Source organism: Topomyia yanbarensis, chromosome 2, assembly GCF_030247195.1.
Source record: "Topomyia yanbarensis strain Yona2022 chromosome 2, ASM3024719v1, whole genome shotgun sequence".
Classification (NCBI taxonomy): domain Eukaryota; kingdom Metazoa; phylum Arthropoda; class Insecta; order Diptera; family Culicidae; genus Topomyia; species Topomyia yanbarensis.
In genome coordinates, this window is record NC_080671.1 from 290,112,872 (window position 1) to 290,133,163 (window position 20,292).

Genomic DNA, 20,292 nt, shown 5'->3' on the forward strand with positions numbered 1-20,292 from the left:
TATAGCGTATTTCACTTATTTAGTTCACTACTTTTCTAGATTGAAACGACGTGGGAACTTCAGCGCCTGATTCAATTTCAGATTCGAGTGTATTTCCTGGATGAACTAAGCCTGTCATTTTAATGTTGGGGACATCCAAAGAATTTGAGGTTATGCTGTTCGCGTTTGTTATGTTCATATTCAGTAGACATTCATGAAGTTCTACTCTGTTACTTATACTTCGTGAGGATTCAGCTTGATCATTGTCGCACGATAATGTCAGAGGCTGCGTATTGTTCGTCATGCAAGGGTTCATTGACGAAATGTTGGAAAAAAAATGTGGTTATCTGATTAATCATCAGCTTTATTCGATTCACTGGGGATAAAACTGAGAAGTATAAAGCATAGATTTCCGGAAATTCGCATGTACAGTTCATCGATTTGAAGGGGGTTATTCTGACGGTCACTTTCGGTGAGGTGACACAAATCTCACGTGACTAAGGTGATCGGAAATTTTCAAGTCATCTCACTTAAAGTGAGAAATGTCACCAAGGTAACAAATTTTGTCACATTAGGTGACTAAGGGAATATGGAAAGTGACTAATGGGGGTGACTTTTGGAATAAGAAGAAAACGATGCAACTGAGGTGAGGCGGTTGATAATTTGAATTTTGATTGTCGATTTTATTTTTTACAATTTAGCAACTCTGTAAATCTGTTGGAAATCTGTAATGAAGTATGAGTTTCTATAATTTTATTAACGATTGAAATTAATTTAACCAGTTTTTTTGTGACTCTGGTATATGAAATATTTTTGAGATTGGAGCGACTAATGAAACTATCTGGTGTACAGCGATTTTTCGATTAATATTTGCATCAGAGTGAATGTGTTAAAGGTTTGGAGTTATCCTCCTCCGCTATATTATTCTGAGCTACGATAACGACCATAAAAGCACTGATGAAATAAAAGATGACAACAACATAGTTGTTGGGTTTTTATAAGTAATAATTGTCGAACAAAAAGCCATGTTTAGTAGGCACGACTTGTGTGACAAATTTGTTTTTGGATAACATTTTGGGATGTGGAGGATGGTACAAACAAGGGGAAATAAGGATAGTGACAGTTTCAGGATACGCTTGAAATAGTTCGTCCTATGGAATTTTAGTCGAACCCTTTTGGAGAAAGTGTTTTTATGAAGATCTACGACCGATTAAGTAAATAGATACTTTATTTCAGACATTCTATGTTGACTGACTGAATATTTTACGCTTATAATTTAAATATGTATTGAGTTTGGGAGGGACTATCGAAACGACTTGAACAGTTGTTAACATTGAGTAAATATATGGTGGGCTCTCCTCACCCATTGGGATTGCATTTTACTACCATTGCGATCAATTACAGTGGCCCAGTACGATAATTGAGGACATTACGTTTCCCGTTAAATCTGGTGCTTCTAGATTTATGTCGTTTTCGAATCATCTTTTCGCATAATTGGGTGCAGCGAACTCTGGCAGTGTGTTTGCTGAAAACAATTTCATGCACTCACTATATTTCTTGGCAAATAGTATTTTCTGACAGGAAAATTTTTAGAATGGTGGATAAATTGGTTTCTGAGATTTCGTGGTGGCGGCCACGAAAACTTTTCAACGAATTTAAAACTTTTCAACGCATGCACGCATTTTTAGAATACGTTTATAAAAAATTGTCATCGTGATAAGAATGTGTAATCCCTATTGAGCATCATTGCATTGTAAATGATAATAAGGGGCAGATTAGTGCAAATGTATAACCGTGGGTGAATGGAGAACAGTGAGTCTAATGATGTAAGGTATGAAAACTATGCTCAATGGAACTATTCAAGTCGGTCTTGGATCACATACATTTGGAGCAACATCAGATGTTGCTTCAAGATGTTCTCAACCCCGATTTGGCAGCTTTCACGCCGCCACCCTTATGGATTGGTAAGGCTAGACTGGTGTCGAAAGGGGTAAATTAAGGCTGTCTGGCGTATTCTTGATGGTCACATCTTTACCGTTTCTGCATTAAAATAGGTAGACGGCCTTTGTTGATTTTAAAATTAGGGAATATGTATGAATTGACATATAATGTCTGTTTTGCTTCAGATAGTTGATATTTACGCCACTAGAGTTCCAAAGAAAATAGCGGATTCAATGACGGAGATATCGATTCTATGAGACGATCGACTGACGTTGTCAAAATAGCAGAAGAGATGAGCAGTGGTAAGCTGCAACTTAGTATGTAAATTTTAAAAGAGGAAGTGAGACACTACCCCTGAAATGTAATCTGTAAGTAGCACTAACATACATTATTATTCCAGCTTAAACAGTTCAGGGACTGTACGGGATGGCGTTAGGCCTGTGACCTTCGACTGGCATGGTCCATTCTCATTGATTCGAATGTCTTCACGGCTGGTTGGTAGACGTGTGCTTGCTTCTACTTACAAATGGATATATCTTTTCCCTTGGATGGAGGGATATGTGAGGTACGGGTTAGTTCGGGAAAGGGGTCCACTCCTGTACCGAAAAAATAGTCAATTATTCAAGACTTTTTTATGATCATTTAGTTTGACCAAGCACAACGGCTCTTAGAAATGGTAAGCCACCCTTTCGGGTCGATGCGGTCTGTTTAAGTCGAACCAGATCGACATTCGTTTCGAGAAAAATTTATATGGAATCGTGGATAAATATTTATCATGTTCTTTATGGGCCGGGTATTCTTTTTGTGAAACCCTAAAAGAACTTTTCCCGTCTGGCTACTCAGCATAATGATGATAGAAAAAAATTGAGGATCGTAACAAATATGAATATCGACTGCAACAGGGATGATCAAATTCTGTATGCATGTGTGCCTATGTGAGGATGTGCATAGGAGCAATGTATCTCTGAGCCAGGGTTGCCACTATTTTTCAAAGAAAATCTGGCAGTTCAAATAAAAATGTCTGAAAAAATCTGTCACTTGACAGCGACCTCAAGGTCATCGAAATTTGGCATACATTTTGGATTTCATAGAACATTAATTTATTTTTGTTTTGGAAAATATGACGCAGATTTCCAAAAATTGTGTGTAACAATCTCTATAATTTAAAAATCTGGTAGAATGAGAGATTTATCTTTTTTCTAGAAGCTCAAAAAACTCTAGCTGTGCCAGATAAATCTGGCATAATGTCATTCCCTCTGGAGTGTAACGTAGAATTCAGAATATCTGGAGAAATCTGGCAAAATTTAAAAAATCTGGCAAAATGTCTGGCTTGAACAAATGTCTGTTCAGTTAGGAAAAATCTGGAAGATTCCAGATAAATCTGAAACATTGGCAACGCTGCTCTGAGCAACACGAAAGGACTCTGAGCCGCCATAACGCTCATGGGAAGGCTGGTGCACAGAGCACTGCACACACTGACATGTGCAACGGTGAGCCGATAGGTGTACATTTAATGTACATAGGTTGCAAAAATAGGTTATTGAGAGTTGAGACAGCCCGATTGCACACTGATAAATAACAATAACATTAGTGCAAATGTATAGAAAATATTGTGCAATGCTTATGGTTACTTAGGTTCCTTGCTATGTTCTGTGCTTGCCATAGAGATAGAAAGTACATGTAATTGCTTAGTGGGAACGCAAATCTCTGTACTGTAAGTATATCTCTGTTGACATATATCAGTGGCAACAACTTTTTCGTTTTGCATATTTTACTTAAGGTAAAGCTATGCCAAAATCACAACAAGGGTTCGGTTATGTTCGGGTATGTTCGGCTTACGTTACAACATCTGTGTGCAGCTAGAGCGTGCTATACCGGTAGGACATGGGATGCACACAAGTGTATCGTTCAGTAATCAGCTGGCTGATTTTTTACCGCGTGTTTCATTTGTTTTGAAAAACAAAAAGGTACAAATTTCCTAAACGAATCAAAATTCCGTGAAGAGAATCTATTCATCTGCTTATGCTAACATGCGTACATACAGTGATAAAATCTCTAAGCAATCTGAACTAAGACATTCAAGTTTCAAACGATTTTGTCTTGCTAGCCAATGCAATGTTTTGATTTTGACGATAAAATAAAAAGAAGCAGAAACGACGGCAGCCATTTTAGCTGCCACCTTGTGACTCTGTTCAGGATGTCCCTAACTGCACATTTTGGTGTAGCTAATACAATAAAACAAACAATAGTGAGAATTTCGCATTGAATCCACTTACGTCTCTTCTTAATTTTCTTTTTGTTTCCTTGGTTCGAAGCGGATCAATCGACTATTTATGGATGCGGTAAAATTACTAGTAGTGTTAGTCCTTATTCGCGAATACTTTGTCCCATGACTGTGCTGTTTCACCTTCATCTTAAACCAGAATTCGATCGTCCCTGTTCTAGTCAATAGTTGTGATTGTCAGGATATAGATCAGGCAAATACTCATTTTTTCCTATTATCATTATTCTGACTAACTGAACGGGTGAAGATATTTCAAAGTTTCACAAAGAGAATCTCTACCCATAAAGAATTTGGGTAATATTTACTCGCGATTCCCCATAAAGTTTTCTCGAACCGAATGTCCATCTGAATGACCCGAAAAAGCTACTCAGCATTTCTAGAAGCTGCTGTACTTGGTCGAACTAAATAATCTTTCCTGATTTAGCTTCATACCAAAGGTCAAAAGAGTTGACAACTAACAGGATCCACATGTCCCCCACCCAAGTGAATTGATCTATCCATTTGCACACATCTACCAAAACCAGCCAAGAAGACTTCCGTACTAATGCGAATAGACTATGCCAGTCGAACGCCACAGGTCCAGCGCCATCCCGTACCGTACCGTACCGTATATATATATATATATATATATATATATATATATATATATATATATATATATATATATATATATATATATATATATATATATATATATATATATATATATATATATATATATATATATATATATATATATATATATATATATATATATATATATATATATATATATATATATATATATATATATATATATATATATATATATATATATATATATATATATATATATATATATATATATATATATATATATATATATATATATATATATATATATATATATATATATATATATATATATATATATATATATATATATATATATATATATATATATATATATATATATATATATATATATATATATATATATATATATATATATATATATATATATATATATATATATATATATATATATATATATATATATATATATATATATATATATATATATATATATATATATATATATATATATATATATATATATATATATATATATATATATATATATATATATATATATATATATATATATATATATATATATATATATATATATATATATATATATATATATATATATATATATATATATATATATATATATATATATATATATATATATATAAGTGCTACTTACAGAGGACCTTTACTGGCGCAAAAAAGATATTTTATATTACTTTATTCCCCACATTCCCTAATATTATAATCCACAAAGGCTGTCTGCCAATTCTAATGCAGAAACGCTAATGATGTGACCATCAAGAATAGGGGAGAGAGGGTAACAATGAAACACATTTTTTCTACAACTTAATTTTGATGATAATACATGTTATTTGTGTAATCAAAAGTGATACATAGTGCCACTATGTTGTTAACTAATACATATATTTTTTCCAGCTGGTAAAATTCACGGGAAATTACATTTTTTGGATAATAAACAGTTGGTGGTAAAATGTATCAGTGTGCCCCATGGGTAGGAACTATGAAACACGATGTCATCTATAGTGAAATATTCTACTTATAAATTTTATTCTTTTGTTTTGACGAAGAATGATCCTAACGCTTTGAATTAAAGTTATATTGAGGCGAAAATCGTTTGTTTACGAAAGAATCCACTATATCATCGCGTAACATCGAACCACCATATATGCATATTAGCTGCAATCCTGAAATAAGAGACAATTTCTACAAAATTTGGCCAAATTTACTAATTTTGCACTATATGAGAAGTATTTAGTGTGGAAAATCGAAACCCATTGACATTTTGAGACAGACCACAAAAACAAACAAAAATCACTGTTCCCCATACGCCATCGTTTCACAGTTACCCAATGGGTCTATTCATGAAAATTGTGAAATCACACAGAACCATGAGTAGTTACCAAAAAACTTTGTCCGCGGCACATGTTGAGCATAAAATTTGCTATAAATAGCAATAGACTAAACATTTATTCAATGAATGGTAATTCATAAAGATGGAATAATGTTTATCATTGCAAATTTACTCTGGCTATCACAAAACAAACAAATATCCATTAAAAGAGATAGAGTTAGCAGATCTCTTCCAAAATATAGCAACACGTGTAAAGAATTAGAAATTGTGAAATATGAGGGAATTAGACGATTGCGATCATGCATTGTGATTTTATTGCGAATGTTTCATAGTTCCTGCTGATCCACTGTTACCCTCTCTCCCCTACGTCAGACAAAGAAAGGAAGTGAAAACTGCAAAATAGGAGTTGAGGACAGCTTGAAGCAACATCTGATGTTCCTCCAAATGTATGTTTGTCCAAAACTGACTTGGAAATCTCCGTTGAGCCTAGCTTGCATAGCTTACATAACTAGTCTCACTTTTCTCCTTTCACTACAATATTATCAGCATAAATTATTATTTGGGAAAACCTTAACCAATACAAATCATTGCTGTTTCCACTAAATTTAAAATTTTCCAATAGGAAAAATTTAAACAATGCGCCAACGTATAATAAATGGCTAAAATAATGACCTCAGAATGTTGACGTAAATTTAAATGTATGATCAAATTCAAAACCAATTGCTTTAAATTGGCAATCGCTCACAATCATAGATCACGACCTAGATTAGAGTGGTTCTTTATTCACAATTGATGAAAATAGGACATTATTACACGGTTCTAACTAAACTTTTTTTGGTCTCACCAAAAAAATCTGTCTGTCGTTCGCCGTAACAGACCAGACGGTGTTTTCTCGACGAAATAACAGATCCCCAATCAATAGATTTCTCAAGCAGCAAAACTGCCCAAAGAAAAAAATATTATACACAAACTTTAACCCATATAGTCCAACGATTCCACATATTGTTTGGATGATACCCTGAACAGGTCGTTAGGTTCTTAAATCACACGATGTTTATTAGGGCGTGCATCCATTCAATGGCACCCCGTGTTCAATCACTCTACCAAATAGTATTTGGACTGGATGAGATCAAACTATTGTCGAAGAAATCATCCGGGATGTCAGGCTAATGACCACATTAGTAACATCAAAGCAAAAAAGTACTGATTAGGTGTTGAATGATACCTTTTAATGTGTAGTTATTACATATCAACCTAGTGTACATGGAACTGCGAATGAAATAAGATTTATATATACGTAAGAACGCAGAAAAATCTGTTTTCGAATTTCTGTGTCCAATGAAACAGTAACTACGAAACGTGGCATCCGAAAAAGAACTTCATGGTAGAGTAGATTAGTCATAACATTATTATTAAGCTTATTCTGCAATACGACGAATCACTTTTCGAACGAATTTGATTTGCATTCTCAATATAACGACACGAGTCAGATTCGATCGAACCGCATTCGTTTGATAAATCAAACCGTCTTAATACACAATATGCTTGTTTAACTTTATACTTTTTAACATGCCGTCTTTTGATAATGCTACCAGTGCTTTTTACAAATACAAACTTATTAGTGAGCGTTTCCGCATTAGTTTTTTAAATTAACAAAACTACTACAAATAGTTGTAATATGTAATATGCAATTGCTTGAAAAAGCAACAAATACGACGAATACCAGACAATCATAATATAAACGGACAACGATTCGATTTAATGTTTTTTTTACCGTCGTCATCTCTCAATTTTTTTCTTCATTTTGCTGTCACCTGGAATGACTAACAGAATGCGGTGACACACCAGAATAGCGTGACAGAGAGTCACATGAGTGACTCGTCTCATCTTAGGTGACTTCGGTGATCGCGCGAGTGAGAAAAAGTGTCACCTCACCTAAAGTGACTGTTCGGAATAACCCCCGAAATAGTTCCTGTTCCATTTCTGTTAACTCAAATATTCGTCTCGTGCGCATGAAATAATGGACGAGACGTGTTTCTAGTCGTTCGTTTGGCCGTTCAAATGGATTCAGAGAAGCCATCGATTCCCGAATTTCTTCTACTTTCTTTTCTATAAACTCAATTTCCGTTTTAACATTCGTATTCAAATTTGTGTTATCGTGTATTATTTTGTTGCTTTCCTTTTCCTTGTGCAATCGTTCTTGCAACCGTTTAACAAGTATCGCTCTGGTTTCTACTTCCAAGAAAGGAATACCGCGGATTACAAGCTCGTATTCAATTTCTTGTCGGTTTAAATGATGGACATGTAAATTCGTGTAATTACTGTAAAATTCTATGTCCATTTTGGACGTTTGCCTTCGTTCAGAGGACGAAGCGACAATGCTAAACAGGATACTGTTTGTACCTCCCTCACCGGGAAAAATCAATTACATTAAGTGGGTAATTTGTAATTGGGCGCCAATTTGTAACCTCTAGACTAGCTCAGTGGGTGGTTGGAGGGCAATTATGCTCACTACACTGGTCTACATCCAGGGATTCATTTGTACTCACCACGGAACTCATTCACCTCGAGAACTGCTGGAAACCGGACCATCAATCGCTGCTGCAACCAAGGTGGACAACTGAAAGGTGAAGCAATCTTTTAATATGCTCAAAAGCGGAAACCGTGAATGCTGTTTCAGCTGAAACACCCAGGGACGATATATATATATATATATATATATATATATATATATATATATATATATATATATATATATATATATATATATATATATATATATATATATATATATATATATATATATATATATATATATATATATATATATATATATATATATATATATATATATATATATATATATATATAAGTGCTACTTACAGAGGACCTTTACTGGCGCAAAAAAGATATTTTATATTACTTTATTCCCCACATTCCCTAATATTATAATCCACAAAGGCTGTCTGCCAATTCTAATGCAGAAACGCTAATGATGTGACCATCAAGAATAGGGGAGAGAGGGTAACAATGAAACACATTTTTTCTACAACTTAATTTTGATGATAATACATGTTATTTGTGTAATCAAAAGTGATACATAGTGCCACTATGTTGTTAACTAATACATATATTTTTTCCAGCTGGTAAAATTCACGGAAAATTACATTTTTTGGATAATAAACAGTTGGTGGTAAAATGTATCAGTGTGCCCCATGGGTAGGAACTATGAAACACGATGTCATCTATAGTGAAATATTCTACTTATAAATTTTATTCTTTTGTTTTGACGAAGAATGATCCTAACGCTTTGAATTAAAGTTATATTGAGGCGAAAATCGTTTGTTTACGAAAGAATCCACTATATCATCGCGTAACATCGAACCACCATATATGCATATTAGCTGCAATCCTGAAATAAGAGACAATTTCTACAAAATTTGGCCAAATTTACTAATTTTGCACTATATGAGAAGTATTTAGTGTGGAAAATCGAAACCCATTGACATTTTGAGACAGACCACAAAAACAAACAAAAATCACTGTTCCCCATACGCCATCGTTTCACAGTTACCCAATGGGTCTATTCATGAAAATTGTGAAATCACACAGAACCATGAGTAGTTACCAAAAAACTTTGTCCGCGGCACATGTTGAGCATAAAATTTGCTATAAATAGCAATAGACTAAACATTTATTCAATGAATGGTAATTCATAAAGATGGAATAATGTTTATCATTGCAAATTTACTCTGGCTATCACAAAACAAACAAATATCCATTAAAAGAGATAGAGTTAGCAGATCTCTTCCAAAATATAGCAACACGTGTAAAGAATTAGAAATTGTGAAATATGAGGGAATTAGACGATTGCGATCATGCATTGTGATTTTATTGCGAATGTTTCATAGTTCCTGCTGATCCACTGTTACCCTCTCTCCCCTACGTCAGACAAAGAAAGGAAGTGAAAACTGCAAAATAGGAGTTGAGGACAGCTTGAAGCAACATCTGATGTTCCTCCAAATGTATGTTTGTCCAAAACTGACTTGGAAATCTCCGTTGAGCCTAGCTTGCATAGCTTACATAACTAGTCTCACTTTTCTCCTTTCACTACAATATTATCAGCATAAATTATTATTTGGGAAAACCTTAACCAATACAAATCATTGCTGTTTCCACTAAATTTAAAATTTTCCAATAGGAAAAATTTAAACGATGCGCCAACGTATAATAAATGGCTAAAATAATGACCTCAGAATGTTGACGTAAATTTAAATGTATGATCAAATTCAAAACCAATTGCTTTAAATTGGCAATCGCTCACAATCATAGATCACGACCTAGATTAGAGTGGTTCTTTATTCACAATTGATGAAAATAGGACATTATTACACGGTTCTAACTAAACTTTTTTTGGTCTCACCAAAAAAATCTGTCTGTCGTTCGCCGTAACAGACCAGACGGTGTTTTCTCGACGAAATAACAGATCCCCAATCAATAGATTTCTCAAGCAGCAAAACTGCCCAAAGAAAAAAATATTATACACAAACTTTAACCCATATAGTCCAACGATTCCACATATTGTTTGGATGATACCCTGAACAGGTCGTTAGGTTCTTAAATCACACGATGTTTATTAGGGCGTGCATCCATTCAATGGCACCCCGTGTTCAATCACTCTACCAAATAGTATTTGGACTGGATGAGATCAAACTATTGTCGAAGAAATCATCCGGGATGTCAGGCTAATGACCACATTAGTAACATCAAAGCAAAAAAGTACTGATTAGGTGTTGAATGATACCTTTTAATGTGTAGTTATTACATATCAACCTAGTGTACATGGAACTGCGAATGAAATAAGATTTATATATACGTAAGAACGCAGAAAAATCTGTTTTCGAATTTCTGTGTCCAATGAAACAGTAACTACGAAACGTGGCATCCGAAAAAGAACTTCATGGTAGAGTAGATTAGTCATAACATTATTATTAAGCTTATTCTGCAATACGACGAATCACTTTTCGAACGAATTTGATTTGCATTCTCAATATAACGACACGAGTCAGATTCGATCGAACCGCATTCGTTTGAAAAATCAAACCGTCTTAATACACAATATGCTTGTTTAACTTTATACTTTTTAACATGCCGTCTTTTGATAATGCTACCAGTGCTTTTTACAAATACAAACTTATTAGTGAGCGTTTCCGCATTAGTTTTTTAAATTAACAAAACTACTACAAATAGTTGTAATATGTAATATGCAATTGCTTGAAAAAGCAACAAATACGACGAATACCAGACAATCATAATATAAACGGACAACGATTCGATTTAATGTTTTTTTTACCGTCGTCATCTCTCAATTTTTTTCTTCATTTTGCTGTCACCTGGAATGACTAACAGAATGCGGTGACACACCAGAATAGCGTGACAGAGAGTCACATGAGTGACTCGTCTCATCTTAGGTGACTTCGGTGATCGCGCGAGTGAGAAAAAGTGTCACCTCACCTAAAGTGACTGTTCGGAATAACCCCCGAAATAGTTCCTGTTCCATTTCTGTTAACTCAAATATTCGTCTCGTGCGCATGAAATAATGGACGAGACGTGTTTCTAGTCGTTCGTTTGGCCGTTCAAATGGATTCAGAGAAGCCATCGATTCCCGAATTTCTTCTACTTTCTTTTCTATAAACTCAATTTCCGTTTTAACATTCGTATTCAAATTTGTGTTATCGTGTATTATTTTGTTGCTTTCCTTTTCCTTGTGCAATCGTTCTTGCAACCGTTTAACAAGTATCGCTCTGGTTTCTACTTCCAAGAAAGGAATACCGCGGATTACAAGCTCGTATTCAATTTCTTGTCGGTTTAAATGATGGACATGTAAATTCGTGTAATTACTGTAAAATTCTATGTCCATTTTGGACGTTTGCCTTCGTTCAGAGGACGAAGCGACAATGCTAAACAGGATACTGTTTGTACCTCCCTCACCGGGAAAAATCAATTACATTAAGTGGGTAATTTGTAATTGGGCGCCAATTTGTAACCTCTAGACTAGCTCAGTGGGTGGTTGGAGGGCAATTATGCTCACTACACTGGTCTACATCCAGGGATTCATTTGTACTCACCACGGAACTCATTCACCTCGAGAACTGCTGGAAACCGGACCATCAATCGCTGCTGCAACCAAGGTGGACAACTGAAAGGTGAAGCAATCTTTTAATATGCTCAAAAGCGGAAACCGTGAATGCTGTTTCAGCTGAAACACCCAGGGACGAGGGCTGATGACTCCTTTCGAGTCCGGAGGCCGATTTAGAATAGTGGTGTTATCGTACGGACAATGTTATAATTGAGAAAATACAGCTAATACAGAAATTGAATTTACACATACAATTTATTACTATCCCTATCTTACTATTACGTGACGTCACGGTTTACTACTTGCGGGTTTTTGTGTTGGTGCAGGTTTCATACTGGTGACCGGTGAAGACAGCCGTCGTGAACAGTGGAGACGAATTCCGGTAGATCTGGGTGCGTTGGTGGCAGGAAAAGGTCCGGAAGTATCCCTGTGACACATCTGCCGGCCTTATACTGGCCTGAAGCCTTAACAATGGCGACGATATCCCAAGGAAACTGTGTTCCAAAATGGCGGTGGGCGTTGCAGCGCGTCGAAGCTGGGGTTCTTCGCAGGGATTCTTTTTATCGGTTTGTTTCGTGGTCTAGCTTGTCAGTAGCGTGCTTCATTTGAATGAATTCTTCGTAGTCCGAAGCCGGAAATAAAAAGACCCGCTGTGGACCTGCACAGCGCAAATTAGCACATACTCAATATGTTTGGAACCCTAACCCGCACCAACTTTTAACGTGTTTTATCTAACGATTTTACCTTTTTGACTTGCTTTTAACTCGTATGTGTTTCGTGATTTTTGTATTTTTCTTCGTTTGTGACACTGTTAGGAATATACAATTTATTTTAACTACTCGGACAATACGTTAACACTATTTTACTAACCGTACTATTAATTTTCTCCTTCTATTTTACTACACTAACTGTTATTATTCAATCTATCCTTTAATCTACAACAAAGAACATTATTAGCACAATACACCATTTACAAAACTAACAGCAAAAATTACATTTACTATAGACAAAAACCGCGCGCACTACTGGCTTCCTCGAATGTTGGAACCCAAAGAACATTCTTGGCAGTCGTTGAGCCTGACTCAGCTCGGATGATACCGAAAAATCTCAATTTTCGCGATATCATCCGAACTGACAACTAAATTGTCAAAACCATGGCAGCCCTTCCAATGGCTGCGACAGCGATGGATGGTATGTTGCGCGACGTTATGCTCACACCGTTGTGATGAAATACCTTGGGTGAGCGCCTGCAACCCTTCTGCGTGAGTGACCCACCCGTCTCAGATGACAACCTGGACTTGGAAGGCCATTACTCACACATTTTGATGTTATACACAGAGTAGGAGTTAGGAAATGGGAACGGGAATGAGAAAGTCTAGCGGCACTTATCAATTTGGCAAAGCCAATAAACAATTATCGTAACCGGTGGTTACAGAATACTGATGCCATCTGCTCTTTGTTAGCATATGCCATTTGAATTTCAGTTGAGAGCAACGCAAGGCAATCGTTCGTCCCTTTGCCTTTGCGGAAGCCAAATTGTGTATCTGACAGTAAGCCATTTGCTTCGACCCAATTGTCGAGGCGAAACAAGATCATTTTCTCGAATAACTTCCGGATAAAGGATAGCATTGTAATCGGTCGATACGAGTTGTGGTCGGAGGCTGGTTTTCCTGGTTTTTGGATGGCTATGACCCCAATCATGTGGGACAATGTTACTCCCAAGAAACTTATTAAATAAATTCAACAAGCGTCTCTTGGCAGAGTCTGGTAGATTCTTCAACAAGTTGAATTTGATTCTGTCTGGCCCTGGAGCTTTATTGTTACATGATAAGAGAGCAAGTGAGAACTCCACCATCGAAAACGGTGTTTCGTTCGCGGTATTGTAAGGCGACGCGGCGCGGTAGATTTTCTGTGCCGGGGCGGAATCCGGACAAACCTTCTTGGCGCAATCGAATATCCAACGGTTTGAATATTCCACGCTCTTGTTATTACTGTTTCGGTTTCGCATACGTCGGGCCGTGCCCCAAAGAGTGCTCATCGATATTTCTCTTGTTAACCCGTCGACAAACCGGCGCCAGTAACTGCGTTTCTTGGCTTTCATTAAATTTTTCATTCGCTTTTCTAATATCGCGTACAGTCGATAACTAGCGACTAACCCGTCGTTCCGGAAGGCTTTATACGCGGCAGCCTTCTCCGCGTACACGTCTGAGCACTCTTTATCCCACCACGGCACCATGGGCCACAAATCGATTTTTTGGTCGAAAATCCAGAACTTATAATCCGTTAGTACTAGACCTTCAGTGTCTTTGGAACGAATTCTCTACAATAAGTGCCCTTCATTTCAGGGAAAACGAAATTAGGGTGGTCTTCTCGATTTTTTAAATAATTTTTTTTTCTCCCGAATGAAAAATAAAGGAGAATATGGCCTTCCACAGAAATGTAGATAATTCAATTTTGAGTAACTTTGCTGAAAACGCTGAAACTCTATCTTCAACGGTTGTTATTTTACAGCGATTTCCCTTGTTCCGTTTAGGGTGACTCTTACAAATTCAGTTTTTTTAATATAACATCTTTGAAGTTGATTGCTCGTGAATGTCGTCTTCGAACAAAAGTTAGCTCTTTCAAATGCGCACATTTTTTCTTCAGAGACCAACTCATTAATTGTTATATAAACAGAGTTATTGACGATTTTATGATCAAAATTAGACATTTTCTAAGCTAAATAACTCCGAAGGTGGCAAAAAGTGGCAATCAATGTTATGACCATCTGATAGTAATTTAAAAATACTACAAAATAAGGGATACATGGTTTGTCTCCTAGCGACTCTTCATGTGAAATGTTTGCTTAAAATTACCTCTGTTATAGAGAAGGTATGCAGTATTCATCTAAATTCGTACTTAAAATATATATTAATCATAGTCGCCGTTCTTATATACACACATCCGGATCTCCGATGCAAATCAAATTTAATGGTGCTCTCGGAAGATGTTATTCTAAACTTGTTTCGTGGAGTGAAATTGTACATAAAACATGTGGTTTTTGGACTACGGTTTATAAAATGAATGTTTGGAATATTTGCATGGCATACGTTTTATTCGCATGGCAAAAAAAGAAATTATTATCAACATATTACAATTTATTGAAAGCTCGGGTTTATGGTAAAGAAAGCACCCTTTATTTAGCATTAATGATTTATTTGTCTTTTATTAATTATATTACCTCCTCTGTTTCAGTTCACTGTAATTTGCCCTAATAATTTCCCAAAATACCATTTCTTGCCTTCGGAAATTAACAATAAAAAAATCCACGTGAATGTACGTTGGGAAACAAGCTGTTCAGCTCTCATTTAAAAGTATTTTTTATTATTATCAAACGGATAGATTGGCAGCCTCCTCCTTCGGAGTTATTTTCCAAACACGGCAAAAAAAACTATCGATGATATCAATATAAATTCCGAAAATAAGGAAGTTATTCGAGCTGTCAACTGTGGGTACTTTTTGGCTTCTAACAATGAGTACTTCTAATCGATTTCACAATAGCTTGATGAGGTTATACCAATGGGTATATTGATGCTAACAATGGGTCCTTTATGAATTACTTCAAGTGAGATAACCTACAAATTAAAAACGGCAGTTTAGACTTCTAAGGATGGTGCGTAAATGCGATAATTCAACAATTTCGACTGCTCTAGAAGATTCAGGGATTCTTTCAAGTGATAGTTTTTATGTTGATTTTAGGCTTTAAGATAGAGACTCTATCAGGATTCAGGGAAATATTGTAAAACTGGAGCTGTATATTTTTTTTTAAATCAAAATTTTTTTCATCCTGGGACGATTTTTCCACAAGAAATAATAAGTAAAAGGTAACAAGGTTGACGTACAAGCTCTTTACCCATTAAGTGGGTTATTCCACTTTTATTCAAAATGGGCAGTTTTCTACGCATTAAAAGGTACTTTATTTTATCAGTGTAGATATTGTTGAAACGCAGAGAAAAAAATTTACCACTGAAAAAATCAATATCTTAGTTTTTTAAACTAATAAGTTGGTCTCCAAAGAAAAAATAGACACTTATCATAACAAAATTCCCAAATTTTTGGAAAATTGACTTCAAAAATATTTTATTGAAACACTGTTTTTTTTTTTAAAGTCAGGCCAAACCAATTAAAAGAAAACTCAAACATGATTATTTTTCAATTTTCAGTAGGGCTTTATACTTCAATTATTACTGTTCAGGAGAAATTATTTTCATTCCAAAAATCAAGGAGACCACCCTTTTTTATACCGAAATGAAGCGCATATATTGCGAAGAAATTCTTTTGAAGACACTGAATATATAGCACTTACGGGATATAAGAACTGGATTTTCAACAAAAAATCGATTTATGGCACATGGAACAGAGGTAGTTTATAAGCAAACATTTCACATGGAGGGTCGCTAGGAGACAAACCATGTACCCCTTATTTTGTATTGTTTTTGAAGTACTATTAGATGGTCATAACATTGATTTCCACTTTTTACCACCTTCGGAGTTATTTAGCTTAGAAAATGTCGAACTTTGAGCATAAAATCGTCAATAACTCTGTTTATATAACAATTAATGAGTTGATCTCTGAAGAAGAAATGTGCGCATTTGAAAGAGCTAACTTTTGTTCGAAGACGACATTCACGAGAAATCAACTCCAAAAATGTTATATTAAAAAACTGAATTTTTAAGAGTCACCCTATGCAGAACAAGGGACATTGCTGTAAAATAACAACCGTTGAAGATAGAGTTTCGACGTTTTCAGCAAAGTTACTCAAAATTGATTTCTCTACATTTCTGTGGAAAGTCATATCCTTGTATCTTTTTTCGTTCAGGAGATAATTTTTTTATTTCAAAAATCGAGAGGGCCACCCTAATTTTGTTTTTCCTAAAATGAAGGGCACTTATTGTAGAGAATTTGTTCCAAAGACACTGAAAATCTAGTACTAACGGTTTATAAGTTCTGGATTTTCGACCAAAAAATCGATTTGTGGCCCATGGTGCACGGGTTGGGAGAACGTTTTTGGGTGTCCCGTCGGGTACTCGTTTCGTCTGAGTTGGACAAAAACTTATACTCTTCCTCCGGGGGAAGTACCTGTGTTGAATCGATAGTTTTGGATATCTCACCAGCGTAGCTCTTCCAATCAATGTTTCGTGTGAGGTCATAGGAAACATTGATTGGTTCCGAAGGTCTTGAACGAGTGGTGATTGCAATTACAATCGGCAGGTGGTCACTACCGTGGGGATCAGATATTACCTTCCACTTGCAATCTAACCGTAGTAATGTCGAGCCTAGAGATATGTCCAGTGCACTTGCTTGCGCAGGTGATCTAGGAATCCGTGTCATTTCCCCTGTGTTCAGAATTGTCATATTTAAGTTTTCACAAAGGTCTTGAATTGTCGAGGATCGATTAAAGTTAAAGTCTCCGAGAAGCAGGCGGGGCGAGGGAAGGTGTTCAATCACGTTAGAGAGTCTTCGATATCCCATAATGACCCTAGGAGGAATGTAAATAGAAGCAATGCAAAGATCTTTGCCTTTGATTGTTGTTTGACAAGCGACAACTTCAATGCCTGGCGTCGAAGGGAGGTTGATTCGATTGAAGGAGTAGCACTTTTTGATCCCTAAAAGTACCCCTCCATATGAGTCTTCTCGATCCAAGCGGATAATGTTAAAATCGTGGAAGTTGAGGTTTATATTAGAAGTAAGCCATGTTTCACATAGGGAAAAGGCATCACAATTATTGTAATCTAGCAAGTGTTTTAATGAATCAATTTTGGGGATAATACTTCTGCAGTTCCACTGTAAAACAGTGATCAGATCCGTGATTCCGTTTAATAAGTTAGCCATTGAAGGATACGATCGCTGTAAGAAGGGGCCATTGCTCAGTCAACTGTTTTAAAAATGTTCTTACTGTTGGTAGAATAGCAACCAGCAAGCTTTTCAGAGGATCGGTAATGTCGAAAGCTGTGAATATCCAGTCCACAATGTCAGAGAATTTAAGGAATCCCGTTTTAGGTTTCTGACTGTAAATACAGTTTCTGACTGTAAAATTGGAACACTTGGGATATTTGGTACCCCGGGGAGTGCTGGGAACTCCTGGTTGTATTTCAATTTCCCAAAACCAGGAGGTATTATCTTCGGATTTGTGGCAGCACTTCCAGTTGATGAATTATTTTTATTTTGTACCCTTGTTTGGGACAGCCTAGGACCCTTACGAGGAAGTTCAGGTGAGTTTTGATTAGGTCTTTTCCTAGAGTTTCCAAGCAGAGCCAAAGAATGCCCCTCGCAAGGATCGTTAGAGGCGTTATCGTCAGTTGGCAAGAGATCGAATCGGTTTTCGGAGATAAGTGGAACAGCTCTTTTAAGCATTTCTGCGTAAGAGCGTCTGGAGCGATCTTTGGCGGATCACTTCAGTTTATCCGCGCGAAGTTTGTACGTTGGTCATGTCAAAAGTTCATGTGGGTTCGCCCCACAGTAAACACACTTCTCAGCGGGCCTACTGCAAGTATCATTCGCATGGCGTTCCCGACATTTACCGCACCGTTGCTTATTGCTACAGTAGGTGGCTATGTGACCTAGCTGCTTGCTATTGGAACAATTCATGACGCGCGGTACAAACAGACGCACAGGTAGACGAGCTCCTCCCACTTCAACGTAGCTCGGAAGTGCAGATCCGGCGAAGGTTACGCGAAACGAGTCTGATGGATAGTAATTCCCATCTTCGATGGACTTTGAGTGCACACTGATTGAAGTTTAGGGTCCTTAAAGCGGCCAACCCCATCATTCATCAGATCATCGACAGTTAGACCCGCATCACTTACCACACCGTCGATCTCCACATCACGAGAAGGAATGTAGACGCGATACTCCAGCGTAAAGAGGCTACTGCTAACGATATCATTGGCCTGTTTCAAGTCAGTAACGACTACGCGCAGTTTATCTGACTGAACCTTTTTAATCTCGGTTACGGCAGAGTAACGTTTTGTCAGCTCCATTTTGTTGCGGGAGCAACACGCTCGACCGCACTATTTAACTTAAATCAAAATAAAAATCAAAAACAATAATAAAAAAAATCGATAAGAAAAGTAAAAAAACGAAACACTTCACCAGTTGGTTCCTGACGAGCTGTTAGGTGAATTGATCCTTCGTTTCTTTTGTCCGTCACCCGCGTGACCTTCACACAGTAGAGAGCTGGTATAGCTCGTCTAAATAAAGCCGTCTTTCAGGCAAGAAAACTGTTTAGTACCGCACTGCACTGCACTACTTGACGTAATTTAACGTTTATAATGTTTATACTCCAGCCCAGCCCTTGCTGGGCTAAACACCTTCACCGATATCGCCTAACTCAAGGTAATGTTACAACAAACAACGCGCGTGTGTAAACTGAAAGGGCGCACAGAGGAGTAACTAGAACAAATTCTTGGCCAATAACCAAATTTTTTTTTTCGATTTCTAAATTAGTTATATTTTTTACATACCTAAAAGCATACTGCATAATGTGGCAAAATAAAGAGTATGTCAAAAATTGCTGAAGAATTTTTGCATGGATGCAAAATAGTGATATTTTAAGGGGTTTTTAATCATTTTTTGTTATGTATCCAGCAAAATCGCTTTCATATGATGATGACTGTGTTAAATAAGACAATATTATAACAAACGTAGTTGAACATAACTATTTGTATAACCTCAGCTTAAAAATAACTGAAAAAAACAGTGTTGCTGTATATTGGACCAGCTTTAAAAAAAAACCTTTTTTTAACATTTTATTCCACATTTGAATGTGAAAAAAGTTACATGATACTGCACGATCCGGCAATGTTGCTGAAACAACATTACAAAACAAGATTCTGGTAGGTGGATAGATGCCAAATTCTCCCAAAAACTAGCTATTGTCTATTTTTAGTGCATATTCAGGTAAAATAACAGCAATAGCCGCAATAAATAGTTTTGGCTAGGATTCGACCCCAGTTGCTCCT